Consider the following 22,333-nt stretch of genomic DNA (forward strand, 5'->3'; position numbering starts at 1 on the left):
CTCCCCCAATCTATACATCACATACATTGAAAAACCACTGATTTCCCTCACCAGTGATAAACTGGCCAACTGGTTCGGTCGTGAGCTAGAGCGCTCACTGCCAGGCTACCTGCCTACAGTCTGCTCGGCCACCACTGGAGGTCGCTGGTTCTCAGGTACCCAACGAACCCATTGACCTTTCCACTATCCCTCCAATTTATCATGATCTAGAGGCTGTTTTTAGTAAACAGCATGCTCTCTCCTTGCCACTCCATCGCCTGTACGACTGTGCCATTGACCTGCTCCCGGGAGCCCCGCTCCCCGCTAGTCGCCTGTTCAATCTCTCGCGCCCAGAGAGGGAGTCCATGGAGAAATACGTCCACGAGTCCCTGGCCTCGGGCATTATCACCCCCTCCTCCTCTCTTGTCGGCGCTGGTTTCTTTTTCGTTTCCAAGAAGGATGGTTCCCTTCGCCCCTGTATTGACTACCGTGGCCTCAACAACATCACGGTCAAGAACAAGTACCCCCTGCCGTTAATTAACTCTGTTTTTGAACCCCTGCAAGGTGCCACCATTTTTACGAAGCTGGACCTCCGGAATGCCTATCACCTCGTCCGTGTCCGGGAGGGGGACGAATGGAAGACAGCCTTTAAGACACCGCTCGGTCACTTCGAGTACAAGGTAATGCCCTTTGGGTTGACCAACGCTCCTGCTGTCTTCCAGGCCCTTGTCAATGACGTTCTCTGTGATGTTCTTAACCGCTCTGTTTTTGTTTATTTGGATGACATTCAAATTTTTTTCCTGCTCTATGGAAGAGCACGTCCAGCATGTCCGCCGGGTCCTCCAACGCCTGCTGGAGAACAAGTTGTTTGTTAAGGCGGAGAAGTGTGAGTTCCACGTCTCCTCCATCGGGTTCCTCGGCTACATAATAGAGGCCGGCCAGATCCGGGCGGACCCCGAGAAAATCAAGGCAGTGTCGGACTGGCCCAAACCCACCAACGTCAAGCAGCTCCAACGCTTCCTGGGATTTGCTCACTTCTATCAGCGTTTCATCAGGGACTACAGCCGGGTCGCTGCACCCCTCACCCAACTCACTTCGCTCTCCGTGCCCTTCGTCTGGTCCGCTAAGGTGGACTTCGCCTTCTTCGAGCTGCGTAGGTGCTTCACCTCCGCGCCCATCCTCGTCCAGCCGGAAACGTCCCGCCAGTTCGTGGTGGAGGTGGATGCCTCGAGTACCGGGGTGGGGGCGGTCCTCTCCCAGCGCTCCGCTCTCGACCAGAGACTATACCCCTGCGCCTTCTTCTCTCGCCGCCTGACCCCGGCGGAGGTCAACTATGATATTGGGAACCTGGAGCTCCTGGCAGTCAAGCTGGCCTTGGAGGAATGGATGCACTGGCTGGAGGGTTCAGAGATCCCCTTCCTGGTCTGGACGGACCATAAGAACCTCGCCTAAGGGGAGCTCCAATAGCTCACCGCGTACCTCGAACGCTATTTCGGCGTCGGGGACAACCGTGCGCGTCACGGATCTGGGGTACACGAGTTCGACTCCCGGACTCGCCGTATTTTCTCAGAGTGTCTTTCCCCCGATCTATACCCCATTCAACCTGTCTCTGTCGGTCATACTTGACCAGAAAAAGCGATAAACGCTAAAAGAAACCAGCTGACTGGTCAAAGTTTAAAAAAAAAAAAAATAACCTCGCCTACATCCAGACGGCCAAGCGCCTGAACTCCCGCCAGGCCCGCTGGGCGCTGTTCTTCGGCCGGTTCAATTTCACCTTGACCTACAGGCCAGGCTCCAAGAACATTAAGCCGGACGCCCTCTCCCGGCAGTTTGTCCCCAAAGGGGGTCCCTAACACCCTGACACCATCCTCCCCTCCTCCTGCTTGGTGGCTTCCGCCACCTGGGAGATCCAGTCCGTCGTCCGAGAGGCCCAGCGCGCCCAGCCTGATCCAGGTAACGGCCCACCTAACCGGCTTTTTGTCCCCGACCTTGTCCGCTCCCAGGTGCTCCAGTGGATCCACGCCTCCCAGTTCGCCTGTCATCCTGGGGTCGACCGTACCCTGTCCCTGCTGAAGCAGCACTTCTGGTGGGTCTCCATGAGGTGCATCTCAGAGCATGAGGTGAGGCGGACCTTTAAAAAAGTGAATATCAGGAAGGCAGCAGGACCGGACGGCATCCCCGGCCGCGTCCTAAAAGTCTGTGCCGACCAACTGGCCCCGGTATTCACTGACATCTTTAACCTGTCCTTAGAACAGGCTGTCATCCCCACCTGTCTGAAGAAGTCAACCATCATCCCTGTACCCAAAAAATCTACGCCCGCTTGCCTCAACGACTACCGCCCTGTAGCTCTCACCTCCATAGCCATGAAGTGCTTTGAGAAGCTAGTGAAGGGCTACATCTGTTCCTCCCTCCCCATCAACCTGGACCCCCTGCAATTTGCATACCGCCCCAACAGGTCCACGGAGGACGCCATAGCCCATGTGCTGCACACAGCAGCATCACACCTGGACAAGAGGCAGGGGAACTATGTGAGAATGCTGTTCATCGACTACAGCTCAGCATTCAATACCATAGTCCCCTCCAAACTCATAGCCAAGCTCAGGGACCTGGGCTTGAACTATGACCTCTGCCAGTGGGTCTTGGACTTCCTGATGGGCAGACCCCAGGTGGTGAGAGCAGGCAACTGCACCTCCTCATCCATCACGCTCAACATAGGGGCCCCCCAGGGCTGTGTCCTGAGCCCCCTCCTCTACTCCCTGTACACACATGACTGCGCGGCACAGCGGAACAACAACACAATCATCAAATTTGCTGATGACACAGTAGTGGTGGGCCTGATCTCTGCCAACGACGAGAGGGCCTACCTGGACGTCAGCAAAACAAAAGAGATGATTGTGGACTTCAGGAGGTCGGGGGTCAAGGACTACAGCCCCTTCAGCATCGACGGGGCACCGGTTGAGAGAGTGAACAGTTTCAAGTACCTCGGAGCCCACATATCCGAGGACTTGACATGGACCACACACATTGACAGTGTTGTGAAGAAGGCACGACAACGCCTCTACTTCCTCAGGCGCCTAAGGAAGTTCCAAGTCAGTCAGAAGATCCTTAAGAACTTCTACTCATGTACAATAGAGAGCATCCTGACTGGCAACATCACCTCCTGGTTTGGGAATAGCACTGCACAAGACCGTAGCAGACTACAAAGAGTGACACGTTCAGCCGAACGCACAATTGGAGGGGGGCTTCCCACCCTCCAGAACATTTACAACAAGCGGTGCAGGGGCAAGGCTAAGAGAATCATCAAGGACTCCAGCCACCCGAACAACTGCCTCTTTGAACTACTGCGGTCAGGCAAGCGATACCGGAGTCTTAATGCGAGCACAGAAAGACTCAGAAGAAGCTTCTATCCCCAGGCCATCAGGCTGCTCAACGAACAATAAACACTATGCAACAACCATCAAATGCACACAGCACACACACCCACACGCACACACTCACTTAAACAAACAACACACTGCAGCACCCACTCTACACACTTTAGATCACCTAAACACACTTTACACTTTATATTTATTGGTAAAGGATTTGCACTACAACTCGTACACCTTACTGTAAATTGTACCTAAATTGTACCTCATCCCATTTCTGCTCTGCACTATATAGTATTGTATATTAGTACATTGCATAGAATATTGTATATTGTATGGTAACTCAGTTACTTCTATTCTGCATCGAATATTGTACATATGTCTATACTGAACTTTTTGTACTTCTATTTTACATGCTATACTATTTTATTTCATACTATCTTGTCTAGCACAGTCTCTGGAGCGTAACAGTAAGAAGCATTTTGTATAAAAGTATTCTGTACTTCTGTATGACAACTATTAAAGAAACTTGAAACTTGAAACATGAGGGAAGACACCCGCGCCTTCGTCCTTGCCTGCACCATCTGTGCTCGTGGGAAGGCTTTCCACCGACCGCCTGCCGGGCTCCTCCGTCCGCTGCCTGTTCCTGGCCGGCCCTGGTCACACGTCGCCCTGGACTTCATCACCGGTCTGCCTCCCTCACACGGTAACACAGTCATTCTCACCATTGTCGATCGGTTCTCGAAGGCCGTTCACTTTGTCGCTCTCCCCAAACTTCCCTCTGCTTCAGAGACTGCGGACCTGATGGTGCTTCACGTCTTCCGCCTCCACGGGATCCCGGTGGACATCGTCTCCGACAGAGGGCCTCAGTTCATCTCCCAGGTCTGGAAGGCCTTCTGCCTGCTGCCTTCGGTCAGCCTCTCCTCCGGATACCACCCACAGACCAATGGCCAGTCGGAGCGGGCCAACCAGGACTTGGGGTCCGCCCTCCACTGCGTCACGACCCGGGACCCCTCTGGCTGGAGCGCCTTCCTGCCATGGATCGAGTACGCCCACAACTCCTTGTCCTCCGCGGCCATAGGTCAGTCTCCCTTCGAGTCTTCTCTGGGCTACCAGCCTCCACTGTTCCCTACCCAGGAGGAGGAGATCTCAGTCCCCTCGGTGCAGGCGCACCTTCACCGCTGCAGGAGGATATGGGAGGACATCAGGGCCGCGCTGCTCCGCTCCGCTGACCGGAATCGCCGCTTTGCCGACCGCCACCGGACCCCGGCCCCCGACTATCAACCAGGTCAGATGGTTTGGCTCTCGTCTCGGGACCTTCCTCTAAAATCTGTTTCCCGCAAACTCACCCCCCGTTTTGTTGGTCCCTACGAAATTCTGTCTGTCATTAACCCCTCAGTCGTCAGACTCAAGCTGCCATCCCATATGCGCATTCATCCCTCTTTCCATGTGTCCCAGTTGAAGCCGGTGGCCTCCAGTCCTCTGTCCCCTCCAGCTCCGGAACCTCCCCCTCCGCTGGTCATTGACGACTGTTACAAAGGGTCAGATTAAACCGAATATATATATTTATTGCCTGAGATCCCATGTATAATATTTGTATATCGTTTGATATCCCTTGTATATTCTCTGTACATATACACAGAATATCCCTTTACCTGGTACAGGACAGACCATAATATTCGTTCTCCTATTGGAAGCGATCCCCTAGGCGCCAGTGACTTACCCCCTAGAGCCGACTTCAATAGTGCTGACGAACATGTCCCAACTAGCCCCGGTTCCGCGTAGGAATACGGCTACCGAAATACGAATGGCACTATTTGTCCACCGTACGTATAAATATGACCAGCGAATACAGAACCTTCTTTCAGTTCGCCTTCAGTTCAGTCTGGTTCAGTTACCAAGTAAAGCCTTACCCACTACGCAACGTGCGGTACAGCAGGGCTCGTATTGCCTCAAATAGAGTCTTGTGTTATCCTAGTACGTTTGTTTAACGTATCGTTCGCTCCTTACTAGTAAAAGCCTTCATTACGAGTCAAAGACCACGTGAAGTGGGTAATTGTGTGTCTACATAAGAGCACTTATTGCCGCGTGCTAATAAGGATAGTAACGTCAAGTTCAACCGTGGACTACCGCGCACCACGGAGGATACCTACACCGGACCAGCAGAGCCACTTTCCGGCAAGGATTATTATTCTTCATTCTTCACCAAGCTGCTGGAGCAGAGAACCGTCTACACCCACTGCTGTGGGATCTACATGCCCGTGACGACATCACTCGAGCCCGTCTCTGTCGTACCAGAGACTCCACGGCTCCCCCTTGTGCTGCTGCATACTGGAATTACAGCGGCTGCTTTCCCCGCGGAGCAGGGAGTAATACACCGTCTCCAGGTGCCTTGCTGAAGCCCTGTGGAACCATTGACTTTCATAGAGCATTGCCTCCCCCTGCTGGCTTACAACTGGTAGTACACCCCTTCCCAGAGTACAATAGAGAATTCCTAATATTCAGTATTGACTTGCCTACGCACATTCTTTGCCTTATAAGCGCAACTAAGTAATGTAATGTAATACTATTTGATGTAATAAATATTCTAAACGAGTATTTGTGTGGAAACCGGGTTATTGTGGAGAAGTTCTAATCATATACCTGTGTACGGTATTGGCCAGTAATGTACATAGACGGTAGTAGTTTAATGATACTAATACTTGATTAATACAGTCAGGGAATTGTACCCCTCAGTTACAATTGGTCCTTCGAGCCGGAGAATAATTAGCGTAATATTAATATAATATTAATATTGACATGGCCGATGACGAACACTCCACAAACGGTTCTCCTAAGCTAGATCGCCCGCAGCGCAGACGGCAGCCACCTCCCTATCTAGAGGCATACGCTGTCAGTCCAATACCTAGCTTTAAAGGGAAGTTAAACGCGGAAAAAGTAGAAAGTAAAATTATGTCCGACCCTAACAACCAGGCTACCCCGCCAACAGAGGCCCTAGTGGGTTCTAATGTAACTGACCAAGCTCACGGTGGGGACCAGGAGGGAACTGACATGCCTTTACCCCCAGACAATACCGAAGAAATAGTCCCCGATCAGCTCCGGGAGGAAGACAACCCTAAAGAGACGCGCACCCAGGAGACGGATCTCCTCGGTACGCAACAGGAGAACGGATCTCCAACAAGTACTGCCGGGAGCCGATCGCCCCGAACGGCGTCTTCCCCCAGCGAGGCGGACAAGATGCTGGCGCAAGCACTCATCGCCACCCTGGCAGCCTCCACCGAACGCGATCGACAAGCGCAACAGACGTGCGAGCGCGAACATTTTGCAGGCGAGCAAGAGCGCTTCCAGGCGCAACAAAGGAGTGAAGACGACCGCATAAGGCTGGAGACCAGACGCCTCCAGACAGAAGAGAACATCGAGAGAAGCCGCGCCGACGTCGCAAATGCACAGCTCCACGCCGCCCATGCCAGCGCCAATGCCCAGCGCGACGTCGCCAACGCACAGCGCGACGCTGCCCAGGCCAGCGCCAATGCGCAGCGCGACATCGCCAATGCCCAGCGCGAAGCAGCGCGCGACGCAGCCCATGCCCGGCGCGAGGCAGAGCGCGACCGGCTGCAGGCGGAGCTGATGGACAAACTGGTTGCCATGGCGACACCCCCTCACTCCGCACGGAGCTCCCAGAGATCGTCAAGACATGAGTCTAGGACACATTCCCCTACCCGACGAAGCGGCCCGGGACCCCGCCTACAGGAGGATCCTGTCCACGTCTCCGAACCCCCTCCCCGGCCGGTCCATACGAGACCCAGCAACCGGGAAGAACCGGACCACGCCGAGAGACTGAACAGAAGACTCCAGGTCCTAGCAGAGGGAGAGGAGGAGGAGGAGGAGGAGTGTCAAGCCGACCAGCAGCAACGTGCTCTGGCCCAGGAGGCCCAGTACAGCCCCGACCAGCAGCAACGTACTCAGGACCAGGAGGTCCAGTACAGCCCAGAAGTCAGCCCCGAGGCCCTGCGCTACAAACCCCCGACTCAACTCACGGGTGAGTTTGACGCACCGTCAGCCCCGAGGAACAGCACCTGGGTACCCGACCTTCGGTACCCACCAAGTACCAGCCCAAGACGACACGCAAGAGGAGACTCGCCTAGGAGGCCTCTCCCCCAACGCTCACCGATGTGCCAGTCATCCATGACATCATACATTGGCACACCGACGATTCCAGACTTCACCCATGAGAATCGAGCACAGTATACGGAGCTCCGGATGTGCTTAGAGACAATGATGGTGGATGTCGCTGATGAACGCCACAAGTATGCAATATTACTGCAGCACCTGAAAGTGCCCCGAGCGCACAACATAGCGCTAGCCTATGCCACCTCTACGACCCCATACACCGCGGCTCTAGCAGCGCTGGACCAGAGATATGGACGTATATGGGATTACATAATAGAAGAGATAAGGCATATTGACAGCTTACCCCCAGCAACAGACAATCGCTCACTAGACGACCTGTCTATAAAAGTACAGTCCCTGGTAGGGATGCTGGGAGCGCAACGAGAAAAGGGTATGCACGAGCTATACGCCAACTCTAACGTCAAGAGGATTTTAGAGAAGCTGCCGCCCGCCAGACAGGAGCGCTTCAGGCGGCAAAGAGACCACCGTGATCCTAACGGTCCAGAACCATCCCTCCTAGACTTGGCCGACTTCCTGGCGAGAGAAGTCAGCAGCCTACGATTGGATACGTTCGTGCGGAGCACACCAAGCTCCAGAGAGGGACCTAGGAGAGTAAACGATGGCCGAAGATCGGTGACTGTTATGCACCAAGCCGAATCAGTACCGCAGCACCAGGACCACAACACCCCCTCGACGAAAGAGGACCAGTGGAAGATTGAGTGCCAGTACTGTGAGGGAGAACATCGGCTCTATCAGTGCGAAGATTTCAAGAAGCTGACCACGGATGATGTGAGCCAGTGGGTCAAGGACCACCGCCGCTGCTTCCGCTGCGCGCGCAGCCACCTAGCAGCTGAGTGCCGCTTGAAAAAGAAGTGCAGCAGGTGCGGTGGCACCCACCTGGAGGTCCTGCATGACATCAACAGGCGTCAGCCAGGACAACAGAGTGGGCCCGTCGCGGTAATGTACCATGCCGAGGCGGTGGCACCAGAACCAAAGTTCCACCAGACCGCTCCCTGGTGTCCCGACTGCTACGGCAGACACTGGGAGTCAAGGTGCGACTCGTACCATATAGAGTCTACGTCACCACCCACAGGAGTGCTCCACATTGACCAGCACAGCGGGACCCCCCGTGTGCTCCTCAAAGTGGTCAGAGTGCTCCTGAGCCACGAGGACAAGGTCCTGGACACTTACGCCGTCCTGGACGATGGGTCCGAAAGGACTCTCCTCCTCGCTTCCGCAGCAGCCCAGTTGGGCCTGCGGGGTGTCAAAGATACAATGACCATACGCACCATCAGAAGGGACCAGAAGACCATAAGGGGTGAAAAGGTCTCCTTCGAGATAGCAGCGGTGGACCAGCCCGAGAAGCATTATAGTATAAGCAACGTCTTCACCAGCCACGACATAGGCCTGTCGCAGTACACCTACCCCATCCCACAGCTGATGGCTAAGTATGGGCACCTACGTCAACTACCTATACCGCTTATCGACGGCGCCACACCGACCCTGCTCATCGGCTCCGACCACGCGGACCTCATTCTCCCAATTGAGGCGGCCCACGTCGGACCCAAAGGATGCCCAGTCGCGGTTCAGACCCGACTGGGATGGACGCTCCAGGGCCCCCTCTACGGACTTGACAGTCAACCCACGTCTACGCGCTGCCTACACACAGAGGCGAGCGACACCGGCCTCTCCCCCGTACAGCAGAGGCTATTGACATTAAGCGAGAGGCCCGTGAGAGAACCGTGGGCACCAGAGGGAGTTCGGAACTCCACCCCCCTCAGCTGTGCTCCAGACGTAGCTGACCTCGGACCCAGCACCCCAAGCGACTCCTTGACGGGGCGGCCGGGACCGGCCCCTCCTCAGACGGGGTACAGAGCAAACAAGAGAAACAGAAGGAGGAGGAGAAAGCACAGCCAAGCACAGATCAAAGCAGTCTCAGGCCCGCTCCCTCCTAAGCCCCCCTTCATCCCGTCCAGTCGTCATGACCATAGACCAGTCACTACCCCGAGCTGCGTGGCCGGCCGGCCGCGTAAGCAAAGTGACCACTGGTGCCGACGGAAAGGTCAGAGTGGCAGAAGTGCTCGGCCAAGGGCGGACCTAGAACCGACCCGTGGCGAGGCTGATAGAGTCGCCAAGGCTCCCCGACTCGCTTAATGGCGACCATGACCCATGACTTTGTGAACTGACCGACCCCCTCACAACGGACATTGAGTAGTGGACAGTGCGGTTAATCTGTCTCTGCTTAGCTAATTAGGTGGGACTAATTAGGGGGCGGCTGTTACAAAGGGTCAGATTAAACCGAATATATATATTTATTGCCTGAGATCCCATGTATAATATTTGTATATCGTTTGATATCCCTTGTATATTCTCTGTACATATACACGGAATATCCCTTTACCTGGTACAGGACAGACCATAATATTCGTTCTCCTATTGGAAGCGATCCCCTAGGCGCCAGTGACTTACCCCCTAGAGCCGACTTCAATAGTGCCAAAGAACATGTCCCAACTAGCCCCGGTTCCGCGTAGGAATACGGCTACCGAAATACGAATGGCACTATTTGTCCACCGTACGTATAAATATGACCAGCGAATACAGAACCTTCTTTCAGTTCGCCTTCAGTTCAGTCTGGTTCAGTTACCAAGTAAAGCCTTACCCACTACGCAACGTGCGGTACAGCAGGGCTCGTATTGCCTCAAATAGAGTCTCGTGTTATCCTAGTACGTTTGTTTAACGTATCGTTCGCTCTTTACTAGTAAAAGCCTTCATTACGAGTCAAAGACCACGTGAAGTGGGTAATTGTGTGTCTACATAAGAGCACTTATTGCCGCGTGCTAATAAGGATAGTAACGTCAAGTTCAACCGTGGACTACCGCGCACCACGGAGGATACCTACACCGGACCAGCAGAGCCACTTTCCGGCAAGGATTATTATTCTTCATTCTTCACCAAGCTGCTGGAGCAGAGAACCGTCTACACCCACTGCTGTGGGATCTACATGCCCGTGACGACATCACTCGAGCCCGTCTCTGTCGTACCAGAGACTCCACGGCTCCCCCTTGTGCTGCTGCATACTGGAATTACAGCGGCTGCTTTCCCCGCGGAGCAGGGAGTAATACACCGTCTCCAGGTGCCTTGCTGAAGCCCTGTGGAACCATTGACTTTCATAGAGCATTGCCTCCCCCTGCTGGCTTACAACTGGTAGTACACCCCTTCCCAGAGTACAATAGAGAATTCCTAATATTCAGTATTGACTTGCCTACGCACATTCTTTGCCTTATAAGCGCAACTAAGTAATGTAATGTAATACTATTTGATGTAATAAATATTCTAAACGAGTATTTGTGTGGAAACCGGGTTATTGTGGAGAAGTTCTAATCATATACCTGTGTACGGTATTGGCCAGTAATGTACATAGACGGTAGTAGTTTAATGATACTAATACTTGATTAATACAGTCAGGGAATTGTACCCCTCAGTTACAACGACCATCCTGCCTACACCGTCCAGCAGTTACTGGACGTGCGTCGTCGCGGTCACGGCTTCCAGTACCTGGTGGACTGGGAGGGCTATAGCCCGGAGGAGCGCAGCTGGGTCTCCCGCCAGATGATCCTGTGTGCTGACCTCGTCCGGGACTTCCATCTGGCCAACCCTGGCAAGCCTGGAGGGTCGTCAGGAGGCGCCCGTAGAGGGGGGGTCCTGTCATAATCACGGCGAGAGCCTTCCTCTTCCCTCCTGCTTCCACACCCTTATATGGGCAGCATCCGACCCCAGCATTCCCACGCTGCCAGAGGGACATCAATCAGCGCTTCCCTGATGAGGGATTCCCTCATCAACAGCCCCTACATCAACCCACGGATCCTGTCGTCCCTCGTCGCAGTGTTATCCTAACAACCTAGGTACGACGACGCACACTAGCCTTGCTGCTCTTTACCTATTGCCTGCCTTGTCCTAACCTTTGTTCTCCCTGTGCCCAGGACCACCGCTCCCGAGCTACGCTGTCTCCCGAGACACCACCCACCTGGACGTTCCTGTGCTGCACGAGGAGTGCACCTACTCGCACCTGTTGTACATTCCTGTACATTCATGCCTGTCTGCTTGGTGCCTATATATTAAAACCAACCTAAAACGCTCCATTCTCTCTCTTCCTGTGTTCTGCTATTGGGCTCCGCCACTGCTGCCCTAACAGTCAATATATTGAAAACTATATTGGCTGTTTGGGGTCATATTTCTTGGGCAGCACATGCACACAACTTCCAATCAATGGGAAGCATTGCATGTCTCTTACCATTTACCATTTGTGCAAAGGTTTCTGAAGAAGATTAATAATAAAGCACAAATACAATCGGGTTTCACCTGTCAGGATGAGTAGTATCGGGAGGGGGGCAGTGACTACTTGATTTATTACACCCCCCAAATGCTTCCCCCTCTCTCTCTGAATAGGATAAGCTAAAGAAAGCTGAGCCTAAGCCAAGAAAGATGATTTAGGTGTCTGTGTCTGCGTGTGTCCGGGGTGTGAGATGGAGTGTGAGACTTGGTTGGCCTGTCATAGTGCTTTCATCTGTTCAGCAGAATGGATCTCATATTCTCATAGATAGTAAGTCAGGATAGTCTTATGCAGTCACCCATCTCTCTCTCTCTCTCTCTATATCTCTCTCTCGCTCTCTCTCTCGCTCTCTCTCTCACACACCACTCTCTTTCACCCTCATTCTGTTTTGCTCTCCGATACTCCCCCATTACACACACACACAGACACACACGTGCACGCACACAAACACACAAGGGTATCTGTGTAGTGAGTATGAGTCAGGATAGTCTTAAATGCAGTAATCTCTCTCTTCTCTCTCTCTCTCTCTCTCTCTCTCTCTCTCTCTCTCTCTCTCTCTCTCTCTCTCTCTCTCTCTCTCTCTCTCTCTCTCTCTCTTAGAACCGAACCATCTTAAAACATAAAGTTCCAAATGCTTTTTAGGCCAAGAATGGTGAATGCAGTGAGGTCTAGGACTCAAACCGGCGAGCTTTTGCACGTGCTGCACCCCAGACAGACACAGTGGGGTCGTCTGAACTGTGTCAGTCTGCAGGTGTCCACGGATAGTCACTTGACCTTCACCGAAAGGGAGTGTGTCCTCACGCTCTATTACGGCATGTCTGCTGCATGGACCCCAGCTCCCCGGCCGCGGGGTGAAGTCACGCCCCAATGCATTCCAAGCATCTGCACTGTAGGGAACACTGTTGGGCAGTTAGCAGGCCATAACTCATTCAGCGCCAGCGTGGATCCCCATCCCTGCTGTCAATGGGCCACGCTTTAAAATATAGGCATTTTCACGGTGTGTCCCGATGTTTGCAAAGCTATATCTACGTAAAAAAAGAGTAAATTTGTTCATGTATACTGTACTATGTATATTGTTCGTGTTATCCCGTGGTGAATATTGTATAGTTTCTGAGTGATCAGGGCAAATTCCTGGAAGCTGAGTTATGGAGCGCTATGTGCATTTTGCAAAAGTCGTTTGCGTTGCTCGCCTGGACACGATACTATTTCCAAATCAAAGGTATATAATAATAATAATAATAATAATTTAGGACCTGCTCCGAGGTCACCATTTGGCACACATGCGAACCATGCATACAATGCGTATCTGCGATTAACCCATCCCGTCGTCCTTCCCCCCCAAGGGCAGCCGGGAGCAGACAGGCGCCACGTGAGCCGCGCCAGGGGACCAATCCAAGTGCTCCTGTCCGTCTTCGTCAAGGACGCCACAGCGTTAGCGATCTTGTTGTTGTGCATGTTTTTCCATTGGGTTTATCTTATCGGGGGGGGAAACCCTTGCGAGCACGGGGAGAACATGCAAACTCCACACAGAAAGGCCTGGGAGATACCCCACCTGGGTAACTGGCATCATGGAAACCTGGTCCCCAAGCGGGATTCGAACCCTGGACCTTCTTGCTGTGAGGCGACAGTGTTAACCACTACACCACCGTGCCGCATAATAGGTATTATGTTTCATCATGAAGGCATCAAAGGGCATCGTTTTGTGATGCTCTGATTGTCAGCAACGGCATACATTTTGGAGTATGTGAGATATGATCGTTGAAATCATTGTAGGATTAAAGTAGGATTGATGTCATATAGTCCTTACCTTTGCTAGGAGGTATTCCAAAATGAATATTCCATTCGTCTGATCGCGATTTCCAGTATTGATGTCTATCGGGTCCCTGACATGAAATGGGACAAACTATAGGCATCAAGTGTGCTGGACGCGTTCCAAGTGGCTCGAATGAAGCCTTTCACTTGCCCGGGTCCCATTTCTCCGCCCGGACCGTATAAAATGTAACACAGTGTGAAATAAGGTTTCAAAGGGTAGGCGATACTGCCACCTAGCAGCATTGCAATCTCAAGGTCTCAGAATGAGTCCCAATGATACACAGAGGTCCGTGAGACTGTATAGAATATTAAAATCGAATAAAAGAAAAAACGATGAAAACAATCAAAAACCCCTGAGTAGCCTATAGCCGGGTTCTGGCGCTCAACCGCTGGCGAGATAACCCGACTATAGTCGTGATTGGCGCTGAATGTGTTAAAGGAACACGCCAAGCATCTGCACTGTAGGGAACACTGTCGGGCAGTTAGCAGGCCTTAACACTTTGGCGACCACAGTCTTGCGGCGATTTATGCCTCAGAGGACAGAGGTTTGTTTACAAACCGATGTACTTTCTAAGAGCTATATATATAATTTATAGTATTGCTATCTGTCCATTCTCATTGTCACTTAGGTTTTAAAACAATGTCCAATCCAGCTGTAATTTGGGGGAATAGTATCCTACCGTCAGGCCATGTGATCGCCGGCAGCATTTCGTCATTAGTCATCTGAATCTGGTAGATCGATATGTCCATTGGCTAATCATAAATCCCATTATTCCAGGCTGAAATATGCGATCGGTAACGTGATCAAAGATGGAGGGTCTTCGTTTGGAACCAAGGCTCATATGAAACGCCCACATACAGTGAAAAGAATTTTTTTTCAAATGCCCTCAATGATACTGCAGTGGAGCGATGGCGGCCCTAAGCGGATCTGGCCGGTATTGCATGTTTTGAAAATAAAATATGTGGGTAGGTCATGCATCTCGATCGCGGACGTTAATAGCGTTATAAATATGGAATACAACAATAACAACTTGCCACGGCTATATACGTGCTGGTCCACAACGTATGGCACCGAAACACGTATATATACGTGGCTGGTCCTTAAAGTGTTAAAGGAACACGCCAAGCATCTGCACTGTAGGGAACACTGTCGGGCAGTTAGCAGGCCTTAAAGGAACACGCCAACATTATGGGAAAGGTACTCACCGTCTCTTCCAGAATCAGACAAGACGATAGATACCAATTTCCTCTCTGTGCGTTCAGTAGAAAGCTATCCGGCTGCTAGCTAGCCTAGCTTAGCACAAATGAATGAAAGCGGATACGGACCACTAGCCTAGCTTAAAACTCTGGGAGAGGCGTTTTTGGCCAACAGCTAGGCTAGCTGGTCCATATCCGCTTTGTGCTAAGCTAGGCTAGCTTGCAGACGGATAGCTTTCTACTGAACCTTTAATCATTTTGGCCAATTTACATGTTTGTGTATCATCATGCATGTATTACACACAAACATTTATTTAGGGAGGTGATGATGCCCATCATCATAGCCATTCAAAATCCGGCATCACAAGACCAGGCATTGATCGTGGAACACAGAGGAGGCAAGTAGGACTGTGTATATATTTAGCTCCGACTTGATTCCACACACAGGAGGATTATGTACTTAAGTAGGTTTGTCCAACAACAACAGGTGGGCACTGAGGGGAGGGCCGGGGTATTTGCTGGGAGGTGGATAAATCATGACATGTCTGTAGCCGACGATGACTCTGAAAGACAGCGACTCGGCACTCGCTGAAACTTTAAACCTGTGCGAAAAAGATGGATACAAATTTCACAAGATTTGTTATGTAGTCTACCAAAAACATAGTAAACACACATAGCACTTAAATCCACATCTACGATTCTTACAGGGACTTTATAGAATCTGCCCCTTATGTGGATGGAAAACCCAGTAATTTGACATAATGACATTATATAAAATAGGTAAGATGAGTTATAAAACTGTCTGGAGGCGCAACTATACCATTCCTATCATCCCCGGATGTTGAGAGGACACTGGCGTGTTTATCGCCGCTCCTCACTCTGTGGAAAAGTCTGTTTTACTATGTGTAATCAATGCCTACTTTTACTGCAAGTAGCAAGGATTTATTATGTAATCTTATCTAGTTAGCCTGAAGATCGCATTATTCCAACTCTTTCCCCCTATGTAAAGCGAACCTTGGGTTTTATGAAAGGGGCTATATAAAACCAAGTTATTATTATTATTATTATTATTATTATTATTATTATTATTATTATTATTATTATTATTATTATTATTATTATTATTATTATTATTATTATTATTATTATTATTATTATTATTATTATTATTATTATTATTATTATTATTATTATTATTATTATTATTATTATTATAATCCTTTTCCGTACAGGAATAAGGGAATAGAGCAGAACAGAATCAAACAGAAGTGAGCTGTTGAAAACAGTGTCCTTCTCAGGAGCACAGAGTCAGACGGAACCCTGGACTGTGTGTGTAGCTCAAGGGCATCTCGGATTCCTTTCAAAGACATTGTTTTGGAAACATTTAGGTGGTATAAAATACACACTATCAAACACTTGACCTTGCTGTTGGCCTTGTGGCTCACACATAGAACGCCTATTGTGTTGTCACGACTTATCCTAATCTGTACCACTTCACTATAGGCAGTGCTCTCTTATCTTGTTTGCCTGAGAAAACTGTGCCTTTCTAAATGGAATACCTGCACACAGGCACAGTGTGGCACAGAGCACACACACAGCAGTGATTACACACCTGGACGCTGGCCTCTCAGTAACACAGTGAATCCACCAGGGAAGGTATAGGATAGTTAGAGCGTGAAAGAGAGCAATGAGGGAGAAACATATTTCTATATTCATAGTTTATTATATTGTTTACACTGTTTATTTTCTCTCATATTTTTATATTCAGATGTAATTGTATTGCCTATATTTATGTCTTTCTACTATTACCCTGCCCATACCCGTACCTCGCCTCCTCCCTCCTCCCTCCTCCCTCCCCCATGCTGCTATGACACCCCCGACTTTCCCCCAAGGGGATCAATAAAGGAATATCTTATCTTCTTGTATAGGGTGTGCAGATGGTCACTGGTATTTATGCTTTAATTCTCCCACGTGTCCACTTTTAGCCCAAAGGGGGCAGCATTGTTCCACTCTTCAATAAGAGAAGGCCAGAGTGTGGGAAGAGAGAGAGAGAGAGAGAGAGAGAGAGAGAGAGAGAGAGAGAGAGAGAGAGAGAGAGAGAGAGAGAGAGAGAGAGAGAGAGAGAGAGAGAGAGAGAGAGAGAGAGAGAGAGAGAGAGAGAGAGAGAGAGAGAGAGAGAGAGAATGAATGAATGAAAACTTTATTAACAGATTGCAGAATGGGTAAAGTACAGTACAGCTCAATACATACAATTGTTAAGGGGATGCAGACCAGAGAAAGACTTTCGTCTTGTTTACATCAGGGTCCCCCATTTTCAATTGATCGTAACATATATGACATACATGACATACTGATAGACAGTACTGCTACAACATCTATACATTTATGACATACCAGATTTGCAAATACAGTACTGTTTGTGATACGAAAAGAGTCCAGAAAAAAAAGTATATACATTTGACGTAGAAACTGTACATTGGAGGAGGTTGGGTAGGTGGGGGGGACTGTACATTGGAGGTGGTTGGGTGGGGGGGGGGGTTGGATAGGAGTGGGGGGAGGTTGTGTAGGAGTGGGGGGGGGGGGGTTGGGTAGGAGGGGTGGGTGGGGGACACTACCACTGTACAAGCAAAACTGTACATTGGAATATTGACAAGACCATACTTGGTAATTTACTGTACATTGGAGGGGGTTGTGTTAGGACATTTACAGGGGCCAGTTTCGAATTGCAGTCTCCCGTAGGTGTTTTTTGAGAGTGTTTTTGAAAGTGATTCACATTCCTTTACAGCTTTGGGTAGGGCGTTCCACATTGATGTGGCATAATTGCGAAACGTGTTTAGTCCCTTGTTTGAGCCGAATCTGGGTTTAACATGATTTGTGGAGCTCCCTCTGGTGTTGTGATCGTGGTATTCACTGACCTTTGGGAAGTATTTTGACATGTACATGGGTACCTTAGTCATGTAGTGTATCTTGTAGACCAGGCCCATTGCAAGTTGCTGTACTCTGTCGTCTACTCTAAGCCATCCTAGGATGTCAAAGTGGGCAGGGGTGAGGTGGGTTCTAGGAGTAAGGTCAAGCAGTAGTCTGACCAGTTTGTTTTGAGATGTTTGTAATTTTGTTTTTAGCGCCTTTGAGGTGCAAGCATAGTCGTAGTACCCTTGAATGAGTGCTCCTGCTAGAGTCTTCAGGGTATTCTTGTTTACCAGTGAGGAGATCCGGTACAAGAATCGAGTTCGTTGGTTGACTTTTTTTATTACATTGGATGCCATTTTGTCACAGGAAAGGTTTGCCTCTAGGATGGAACCCAGGTAGGTAATATCTTCTTTCCTTGTGACAATATTGTCACCCACTGTAACTGAGAAGCCGTCGGTCTTGCTGAGTTTGTTATTTGAACCGAAGAGAATGGACTCTGTTTTGCCCATGTGTAGTGATAGTTTGTTATCAGCGAGCCATATGCAGATTTTGCCTAGTTCTGAGAGAGAGAGAGAGAGAGAGAGAGAGAGAGAGAGAGAGAGAGAGAGAGAGAGAGAGAGAGAGAATCTCAACATAGGAGCTCTGTCTAGCGGTGTGCATTCAGCCATTTCTGTTCTTTGATCTGTGATTAACACTGGTGACCCTATAGTCACGAAGGAGGTTACTGCTAATTAACCCCGCAGGCCGCCTGCCTCCAGATATGTCTCCTCCCTCATAATACGTACCCTATTATAGACTCCCAGGGTTCATTGTCACAGGGTCAGCCATAGGACCTACGGCTCTGGCCAAGGTCACTTTATTATGTTGCACATTCACAGTAACTACAGGGACTGGATAAAGCGCCTGAAGAGCCTATAGGATGCTTCCTCCAGTGTGAGGACATCGTTTTGCCTGGTTTGGACGGGTCCACTGATGTAAACATGGCCCACATGCAGCATGCAGACACACCTGTGAACGGAGTGACTGTTTCATGGTCTCTGCTGCATCATTGCTCACGGCCAGGGGGGGTCGCCACTGAGGCAGAAAAGCACTTAGGTCACATTTGTGTGCGTGTGCGCACGTGTGTGCACGTGTCAGTCAATATGTGTGTTTGTTTACCGCTGCTTCCTGTATGATTTGAAGTTGTATCCTGTTATGCATGAATGCTAACGGGGATGAGCGACAGTGGTGAGAGACACTGTGGTGAGAGACACTGTGGTGAGAGACACTGAGAGACACTGTGGTGTGAGAGACTCTGTGGTGAGACACTCTGTGGTGAGACACTCTGTGGTGAGAGACTCTGTGGTGAGAGACTCTGTGGTGAGAGACTCTGTGGTGAGAGACACTGTGGTGTCCTGAGAGGCAGAGCCAAGCTGCAGGGCCTGACGCATAAGTGAACCGAACAAACCACAAGGTGCTTGTGCTGCGTCAAGTCAAGTCAAGTCAAGTCAAGAGTTTTATTTGTCACGGCATACAAGCATACAGTGAAATGCGGGTGGTCATGCCCGCAGCGATTGTGCAATAATACAAGTAATAGGAATAAGACATAACAGGTATAATGTACACAACGCTTACAAAAAGCATGGTAAAAGACATGCTAAGGTCTTGCGATAGTGCAATACAGTGTTAGCTATGGATGAGGCACTGGGTTTTATGTACACTACTATTGTAGTATATTTTTGATTGGTTATTAGACATTATAGCATAATCATACTGGTAAGTCTGAACCCAGACAATAATGTGGATTTAGCCATCTGCCCCAAACGGCTGGAACCAAACGCTTACTCATCAAAACAGGTTCCCCAGAGAGAGAGAGCCCCCACCTGAAGGCGAAAACCAGTTGATTAGGATGTGACTGAATGACCTTTTGTTACTACACACACACACACACACACACACACACACACACACACACACACACACACACACACACACACACACACACACACACACACACACTCACACACACACACACACACACACACACACACACACACACACACACACACGCACACACACACACACACACACACACACACACACACTAGCAATCTGATCAAACACACCCCATGACCGATTGATGAATGACACACACACAGAAACCCCCATCCCAGACACTCACACACACCCAGTATTGCAGGTGACCGAGATTATAGCTCACACCCCCTCACCCATCAAAACCTCACGCAGACAGACCAAACCAGTTTACCAACTATTGGCAGGGGAGGACCAGACCCACTTGTGTATTGGAGATAGGATTTAAACAACTTGTTGAGAACAGTAGGGGACTCAGTCTAGCCGAGGATGGGTCATGGATGGACGTCTTGTTACTGTGCTGCGGAAACCATGCTTGTATGCTGCATTAAATCACTTTCTTCACCAACTGAGCCATTGCCTCTGAAAACCATCTCCAGTCTGAATTCCTCTTGAAACCAGCGCCTACCCTCATCAATGATACTTCACTATACAATACTATACTATACAATATACAGTTATACTATATATCCTTATGCTATCTTGCTATATCCATCTATTTACTATACAAGAACCACTCCTGTTTTTTTTTTTTTTTTTTAAGTGACCTTTCCATTGTGTAAAGTGACCGTTGAGTGTGAGCGTGTGCAGCATGTGTGTGTGTGTGTGTGTTCGTGCTAAAGTGACTGTTAATGTGTGAGCGTATACATGTGTTGTGTGTGTGCTCATGTGTGCTTGTGTGTGGAGAGTTCAGTGTTCATGTGCGTTGTGTTCTACTAATGCCTATGACTACCTCGGACAGTCTTTCTTCAATTTGTTTTTTGTAATGTAGATAATCATGATCGATAATGGAATGCTCACACAAAGCTCCAGAGATGATAAATGATAAATAGGTAAGATGTCAGGCCCAGTCCAGGGCAGCAGCCAATCACAGCTCTGCACTGTCCACATCAGCTCACATTGATTTGACACGCAGTTAAATCTTTGGCCAGCTGCATGTAGGCGTTGCCGGCAGGCTTATGGGAGCTTGGCAGGCTTGGCAAAACATTCACAACCACTTTGACGTATAAATTAGGCATAAACGCCTACCTTTTTATGTCTGATATTATTAATATTAATATTAATGATAATCATACAAAAAAGCAATATTATGTTAACAGGCTGGATAGCTAATATATATGATTATTACATTAATATATGAATTTGTTTTTTAATAGTCAATAGTATTGGCAGCACCAAGGTGATGTGTGGTGGGGGCCCAAATCAAATTATGCTTAGGGACCCATAAAGGCTTGGGCCGGGTCTGCCAAGCTGGATGTACCTGATACTATTGACAGTATTACCTGTGTTCACTGGCGTTTGTCTAATGCAGACCTGGGCATTGAACGGCCCACGGGCCGGATACGGCCCGCAGGATGATTCTGACCGGCCCGCGAAAGATTACATGATAATAAAAAAAAAAAAAAAAAAAAAAAAAAATTACTTTTTTTTTCATGTCAACGTTCACACACACAATATACGCTTACCTAGGATTTGACTTGATTCAACAACAAAGCAGTCAGGGCAAGCCGAAAACGGTCGAAAGTGTGGTTATTTGAAGTTTGGATTTTTTTTTCCACAACTGAGGTAGGTAGATTACATTTTTAGAGACTAAAGTACAGAAAAAAGGTACCGTTGGGTACCCGTATTGATTCACAGGTACCGGTACCGTATCGGTTCAAATGTGAACGGTACCCATCCCTACTGAACACACAACTGCAGGGCAAGGGCAATTAATTTCAAGGCAACTAGGCAGCAACAATCTCAAACACATGAAAACCCTGAAAGAAGTCAAAACATCAGCTGATCACCGGCACAGGTACTCATCCATGTTGGGAGCACTGCATGATGAATTTTCAAGGCGTTTTCAAGATTTCAAAAAGGTTGAGGATGAAATGCAGCTGGTTTCCTCTCCCTTTACCTGCAGTGTTGATAGTTGTTCAGCTTGAACTCATTGACCTGCAGTCTGATTCACTACTGAAAGAGCACTTTAAGTCAGCATCACTGCTAGAGTTCTACTCTGCTCTCAAGGAGGAGAACTTTCCAAACATGAGGAGACATGCTCAGAAGATGTTGGTTCTCTTTGGATCCACCTACATATGTGAACAGACATTCTCAGTCATGACGTTTACCAAGTCCAGGTACAGATCCTCTCTCACTGATGAACATCTGGCAGCTGTGCTTCGCATCTCCACCTCAGACATGCAACCTGACTTTGATGGACATGTTAAAGCTCAACAGAGACTGGATTTCTCACACTGAATGAAAAAAAAAGAACTGAAGAACACTCAAATGTGGAAATATAACAAGTGAAATGGGACACTTGATATTTGTTTTTTGTTTTGCACAGTTCTGAAAACATTAAATGCTTAATATAGGCATGTAAAGTAAAAAAGGCTACAAAACGGGGACACTTTTCTTTACACAGTTCAGTGACATGTCTTGTTAATTTTTGCTATAAGATGATGTGATGTTTTTAGAAAGCTAAGAAAATCCTTGTTTCAATAGTATATGA

Source organism: Notolepis coatsorum (genome assembly GCF_963971535.1).
Source record: "Notolepis coatsorum genome assembly, chromosome: 14".
Classification (NCBI taxonomy): Eukaryota; Metazoa; Chordata; class Actinopteri; order Aulopiformes; family Paralepididae; genus Notolepis; species Notolepis coatsorum.